Source organism: Cervus canadensis, chromosome 2, assembly GCF_019320065.1.
Source record: "Cervus canadensis isolate Bull #8, Minnesota chromosome 2, ASM1932006v1, whole genome shotgun sequence".
Lineage (NCBI taxonomy): Eukaryota > Metazoa > Chordata > Mammalia > Artiodactyla > Cervidae > Cervus > Cervus canadensis.
The window spans coordinates 32,142,171-32,148,191 of record NC_057387.1 but is presented as its reverse complement, the minus strand read 5'-3'; the positions used below and the strand labels follow the sequence as shown (position 1 = coordinate 32,148,191).

Genomic DNA, 6,021 nt, shown 5'->3' with positions numbered 1-6,021 from the left:
GGTGCTGAGTTCAGACCAGACAGCCGAAAGAGATGGGCCTGGAAAGATGAAGGAAGTGAGGCCCAGGCTCAGAAGGGCCTTGGCCATGGGGGTCGCATTCCTCTTTTAGGGCAGAATCTGGTACTGCTTCTCCAGGGTCTGGGTTCCTTGGCCGGGGGCTTCAAGAGGCTGCTCCCAGGCAGACCCCTCCCTCTCCTGGCCCACTCCGCCTACGTCTGCCATCAGAGGCCCCAGAACCTCGCATTGACGCGGGGCCGCGCGTGAGTCAAGCCTGCGTCACGGCGCCCCGCCGTCAGGGTGGCCTTTCGCAAAGCGAGGGAACAGTGCGCGCAGCGCTGCGCTCCGCCCCGCTCCGTTCCGCTCCGCAGAGCCGGCGCGGCCCGAGTGCAGGGAGGGTGGTCCTGGGCTCCGGCGCCTGCAGCCTCACGCGCTCCCTCCGCAGCGGTACCTGGGTTCCCGGACCGCTCCCCCGAGGCCCGAACACGCCGCGGGCGGGAGACCGGCCGGGACCGGCGGCGAGGGAGGGAGCGAGGAGCGATCCGAGTCGCGTGCGCCCGTGCGCGGCTGCGGGTCTCCTCCCAGCCCCGGCCGGGGCCCGTCGCCGCCACACTCGGACTGCTCGTGGGAGGGGCTGTGCGCCCGCCACCCGTCGGGGACCGAAGCTGCTCGGTCGGAGTGCAGGAGCCGAGACCGCGCTACGACCCACGCGGGACAGGTGAGTCGCCGGCCGCGCCCCGCCTGGCTTTATGGGACCAGCCGCCGCAACTTCAGCTGTTCCGGCCCCGCCCCAGCCCGGGAGGCCGAAGGACTGAGGTGCGAGGCGGCGCTGCCCGGGTATCCGCCTGGCCCTGCAAGGGCCCCAGCCACTTGATCCGCCGTTGCCTGGCGACGGAACCTTGGGGCCCGCGCTCCTCGGGCGCTTCGCGGGTGCCCTGCGCCCGGCTCACGGGTTGGACACCCGGCTTACGGGTTGGACACCCAGCTTCACCTTCCCGGGCTCAGGAGGGCCGAAGAACTCCTGAGGTAATCGGGCAGAGCTGCAGAGGCAAGCGCACCCGGAGGACCGGGGAGGAGGCCCGGCAAGAACCGCCGCCTAGAGCTGCGCGCCTAGGGTGCAGTTCTCACCGGGAGTCTCCTGCGCGGCTGGGGACCCCAGCCCCAGCCACTCGGCTTCAGGCCCATGACCTTGACAGTAACATTGTCAAGAGAAGCAGAGCGCTCGCGCCTGAGATAAATATTTAATTCCCAGTCTTGGGGCTGGTCCTGGCTGAACTCGAAGCTAGATAGCGGAGAACCCATGCTCCCTCCAGGGAAGCGCGTCTGGGAACGGAATGGCGGAGATGCGGACGTAGGTGCGCGGGGTGCAGGTCTGGAGGGGGCGCTGCCTCGGGAGCGAGGCCTCTGCACGTTTATACCTGTGCACACCGCGCTCTCCCGCGATGCGCGATTCTGGTAGTGCTCCAGGGAGGATCGCTCCCGCAGGGGCGCGGCCTCCTGCTCTTTCCTTTTAAGGCTCAAACAGCCCCGTCAGGGCTGCAAATGTTCAGAAATCCCGAGGCCACTCACCTTACGGAATCCAGTCGCTGTCATGGAGAGTTTAAAAAAAAAAAAAAAATGGTTTCCTTTCTTCTTTGGTTCTTTGAGAAAATTTTTATCGGACCGTTTAGATTAAGACATTTCTAGCTGGAGCTACCTTTGGGGCAGTTCAACTGTGAACACGAGGCAGGTGGGGTTGGGTGGGGGAGATAGGTCAGGGGTGTAGAGAAAGAAGTTTGTTTTGAGGGCACTGCCCCTGTTAACGGGAACTTTCAGGAACTAAAAAAATCCTGAAATGCTCCCCCTGCCCCCAATTCAACCAAAATTTTAGTTATGCTGTATTGGACTGATGTCTGAAGAACAAGGTCATAGTGAGTGGAGGTTAACAGAGGGCTTCTTGTGTCTCATGCTGTGCTGGCATTATCGCATGATCGGCTGAGGTGGACCTGGGCAGGAAGAGCTTTGAGGTCATACCTACTTGTCCTTGGCCGTGGCCCATCCATGGGGACCATCAGAGGCTCGGCTTCTCTGCTGGCTTTTTCTCTAATGGAGCAGCTGTGGCTAAGTAGGTGGTGAGCAAATCCTTGCAGCTCAGCCTGGAGGGTGACTCAGTGCAGAAGGCAGATTGTGCCCACCAGCCTGATTGGAGTGAGTGTTTGGCCTGAGTCACATGCAGAGTTTGTGTCAGCTATTTGTGAGTTGAATGAAGCTCTTTACTGGGACTTGTGAGTGGCAAGGACCCGAGCTTCCAGTGTTTTGACATCACTGACCAAAGGTGAGCAAGTCTCCGGAGTGAGCTAAGCAGAGATCTGGCTACTGGGCAAGTGTCCTGGAGCTGTGAGCCCATGGGAAAGGTGAGCAGGGCCGTGTTGGGAGAGGGGAGATTGGAGGAGAGGGTTGGGGTGTGGGGGGAGGAGACCCTGTGATTTCAGTGAGAACTGGGTCCAGTGCTCTGCCGTGTGCCAGTGTGGGGTGACCTTGGGCAAGTCCCTTACATCCTGAGGCTCGATGTCCTCCATTGTAGAGCAGGGATGCCAGTAGTACCTTTTCTGCAGGCTTATTTTTAAGCCCAGTGCTAGACACCTAGCAGATGCTCATTAAATGTTAGTTCCGCACCCCTTTCCTCATGGATCTTAATCAGAAGTGAGTCTTTCTCTTCCTGTCCTTGTTTCTTGGTATGAGAGGGAGTGTGAAAACAAATGAAAGTGGCAGGGCTTTCCATGTGGTTGAGAAGGACCTACAGTGCAGCTTCAAACTGACCTATTTCCAACCCTCAAGTGTCCCCTGGGAGATCTTGAGTGGGGAAGCCTGAGTAAGAGCAGGGCTATGGAACGTGGAGTCGGGTGGGGGGATGGGTAGGGGGTGGGCAGAGCTGTGCTGGGGCCGCTGGGTGCTGAGCTAAGATGTGTGCACCTCAAGAGCAAAGAAATTAAGGGCACCCCCCCAGGACAGCAAGAAAGAAGCCATGCTGACTCAAGGAACTCTAGTCTGCCACTGGAAGGAAATTCATGTATGTGAGTGTGTGTGTGTGTGTGTGCACATGTGCGCATGCTCATGCGAGTGAGTGGTACATGCACCCTGGAATCACTGCCCTCCCAGTTGGATCTGGGAGCAAATTCCAAGGATGATACAATAAATACAGAGAGGAGAGGAGAGGAATCCTAAGAAGCAAGTTCTTTCTGTCTGTACAGCTTCCTTCTCCTCGTGCTCCTTCCTGTCCAGATTTGCTGCAGCAGGACGATTCATCATTAATCCCTTCAAAGCTGCTAAGATAAGCAACAGAACAGTTTAAAAGGAAGATGGATTTTGGTTTTTTCCTAAACCAGGTCTGAGTTATTGCTCGCTCTCAGGCTGGGCTGCAAGAAATCCTTACAACAAAATTTCTGGAGCACTAGGATAGGGAAAAATTCTGTTATTATAGATTCCTTTTACATCAGCCTTCCCCAGTCTGGTATCCCCTCTGACTTCCAGAGGTCAGAAGCACAGGACCACGGGTAGCTCTGTGGTAGTGATCGCAGGTGGGATGGTCATCTGTGGGGAAATGCCTGCTTGGCTTGTTTTTAGGAGGGCTGGGTGCTGGGTGTTTAGCACACAGTGAAAATATCTAAGTTTTTATTGAGACTTCTGCACTGTGCTAAATGCTTCATTCATATACTATCTCATTTAACCTTCATTAGAGTCCCAGGAGGCATATTATTGCTCTCAGCAATTTACAGATGTGGGACTTGAATTCAGAGAGGTTAAATAATTTGCTCAAGGTCACACGGTAGTGGGTGACAACCTGAGAATTTGCACTCAGGTCTGTTAGATTCCAGACTTCATGTTCTTGATGTCTATGTGATGTGAATCCATAATAAGTTCTTAATAAATTTTTGCTGACAACATAGGCATTTACCCAAATGAGGTTGTCTAAACCTGTGAGTTTATTTCTTTAAGCTGTTGCTCTGAGAAGGAGGACATGAGCCTCCGCTAATGGGAAATTGGTAGAGAATGAACATACCCCAGTTTCTAAGGCGGAATACAGTATGTGGTCCCAGGTTGGTTGGAATCCAGAAGAACATCTCAGGCTCCATCTTCATGCTTTACTGTCCTGTCCATCTTTCTCTTCCTGATCTCTGCCACCCTGACCTCATTCCTGTAAAGTCTGTCCCAGTCTGGGGTTGGTTCTAGGAGCAGTGAAGGAAGAGTCAGAGCAAATGTGAGGATGCCTGAGGGTTTTTGCTTCTGCAGTACCAAGAACAGCCAGTCAGTGGTGGGCTCTGATGTATCAGGTTTCTCTACTGGAGAGTGTGTGCCAGGGACCTGCAGCAATTTCTAGTGAGGTCTCAGACCCCAGAGTGAAACTGCTAACCCTCCAAGGTCATTGGCAGCAGTGGTGGCAAGGGCTGCCCAGAGGGATGCTGCTTGCTTCCTGGTCCCGTCCCTTGGAGCCTGTGCTCCTCACCCTTGGGGCTCCACCGCATGCGTCCTTGACTGTTCTGGGAAACTTGGTCTCTGCTTCTGCTTCTCCATCTCTTCTCTCTCTGAGAAATCACCTGGAAGAATAGGTCTCTACTCTCCTAGACTGCCTCGTATCTTCAGGCCCCCTTTGTTCATGGTGGGGAAGTTTCTGAAAGTAAGAGTGGATTGTTGAAAGGTAAGCACACCCAGGGGACAAAGAGGTCTTCTTGGAAGCCCTTGCTCCATAGACAGCCATTTTGAGGAGATACAGTCTTTGGGTAATTCCCTCTCCCATCCCCCATGAGTAATTTTAAAAATTAAGATATGGTCCATCTCTGGATAAATTCAGTTATTAAAAAAATAGTTAGATATTAATTGTGCACAGAAAATTCACATGTGAGAACGTGAGCTCAGGTGCAAGATGCATTACTGTACCAAATTATTCTCATGTTTAAAACCAGTATGTTTTGTTAGAGAACAATCCTGTGTCAGATGAGGCTTGGGCAGCCTGAGTCCCCAACTTGGGAGCTGAGACAGAAAACGCTTTTGCTCTGAGGCCACTTGTGGAGTGAGGATGGGGCAAGCGTCAGGCCAGAGACAGTAAGCTTTGGGAACGGACCTGACCAAGCGAGGAAGTTCCTGACCTCCAGGAGGAATGATGGTAGATGGACTTGTTCCATTGTTGACTTGCTGAATGAGATTCATATGTGTGCTTTGCAGTGTGGCACAGTGCATTGGAGAACTTCCTAGCCAGGGCCCCAGATGGGTGGCATGTGGCCCAGAGATAATGACACCTTCATCCCCTGGAAGAGCCTTGAATGGCCTAGGATGGAGTAGCCTCCTCCGTTTACCCAATGTGCCATGGCAGTATTCTCTTCTTGTGTGTCATCACGTGTGGAAGATTGGAAAGCACCAAAGAATGGAAGAGTACGGATACTGAGTGAGGTGGACCACAGTTTGGATTCTGTCTCCTCCGTTTCTTGGCTGGGTAATCTAGTACACGGCAGTAATCTAGTATACGGTAGTTATCTTTCCTTAGCTTAGGCTTCTTCATCTGTAAAACGGGTATTCCATCTTACCCCAAGTTGTTTTGGGGATAAATAACATATGGAAGGACAGTAGGTCTTCAAACATGTGCTCCTTCCACTGTGATCTCAGGTGGCTGCCGGCTTGCTCCTGATGGGGGTGCCTTTCTGCCCACCCCTCCACAAAGCCGTGCTGAAGGCTGGTAGGGAAAGAGACACAAACATTTCTGGTCCTCAGGAAAGAGACATCATGTTGGGACTGTAATTAAGGATTTCTGATCACTATTCTTTCAAGTGCTCTTCGGCAGTCTAGTGGGTAACTCAGGTAATTGGACACCCGTGATTCCTTCTGTCTCTGGAACGAGAGGAAATAGTGGCTGTAAGAAAATCCAGGTCAGAGGATTAGGGCAGAGGTTGTAAGGACCCATCTGTTGCCACTGTGGGCCTCCCACGGGTAAGAAAAGCAGGGAATCAGGCTTTCGCTTGTCACTCCTGACTTTTTCTTTTCAAAACTGGTTTA

At 53.5% G+C, this 6,021-nt stretch overlaps 1 protein-coding gene across 2 annotated transcripts in view; it reads left to right on the top strand.

The window, feature by feature from the left end:
* Nucleotides 1-301: 301 nt before the first annotated feature.
* Nucleotides 302-6,021, top strand: part of SLC6A17 (solute carrier family 6 member 17) — a 54,403-nt gene continuing 48,683 nt past the window's right edge. The window contains exon 1 of one of the 2 annotated variants that reach the window (XM_043460382.1): nucleotides 302-715. The gene's annotated coding sequence lies outside the window, so the exon portion shown is untranslated. Of the gene's footprint in view, nucleotides 716-840; nucleotides 1,024-6,021 lie in introns of those variants that run through there. The other variant, XM_043460383.1, reaches the window with a different exon arrangement.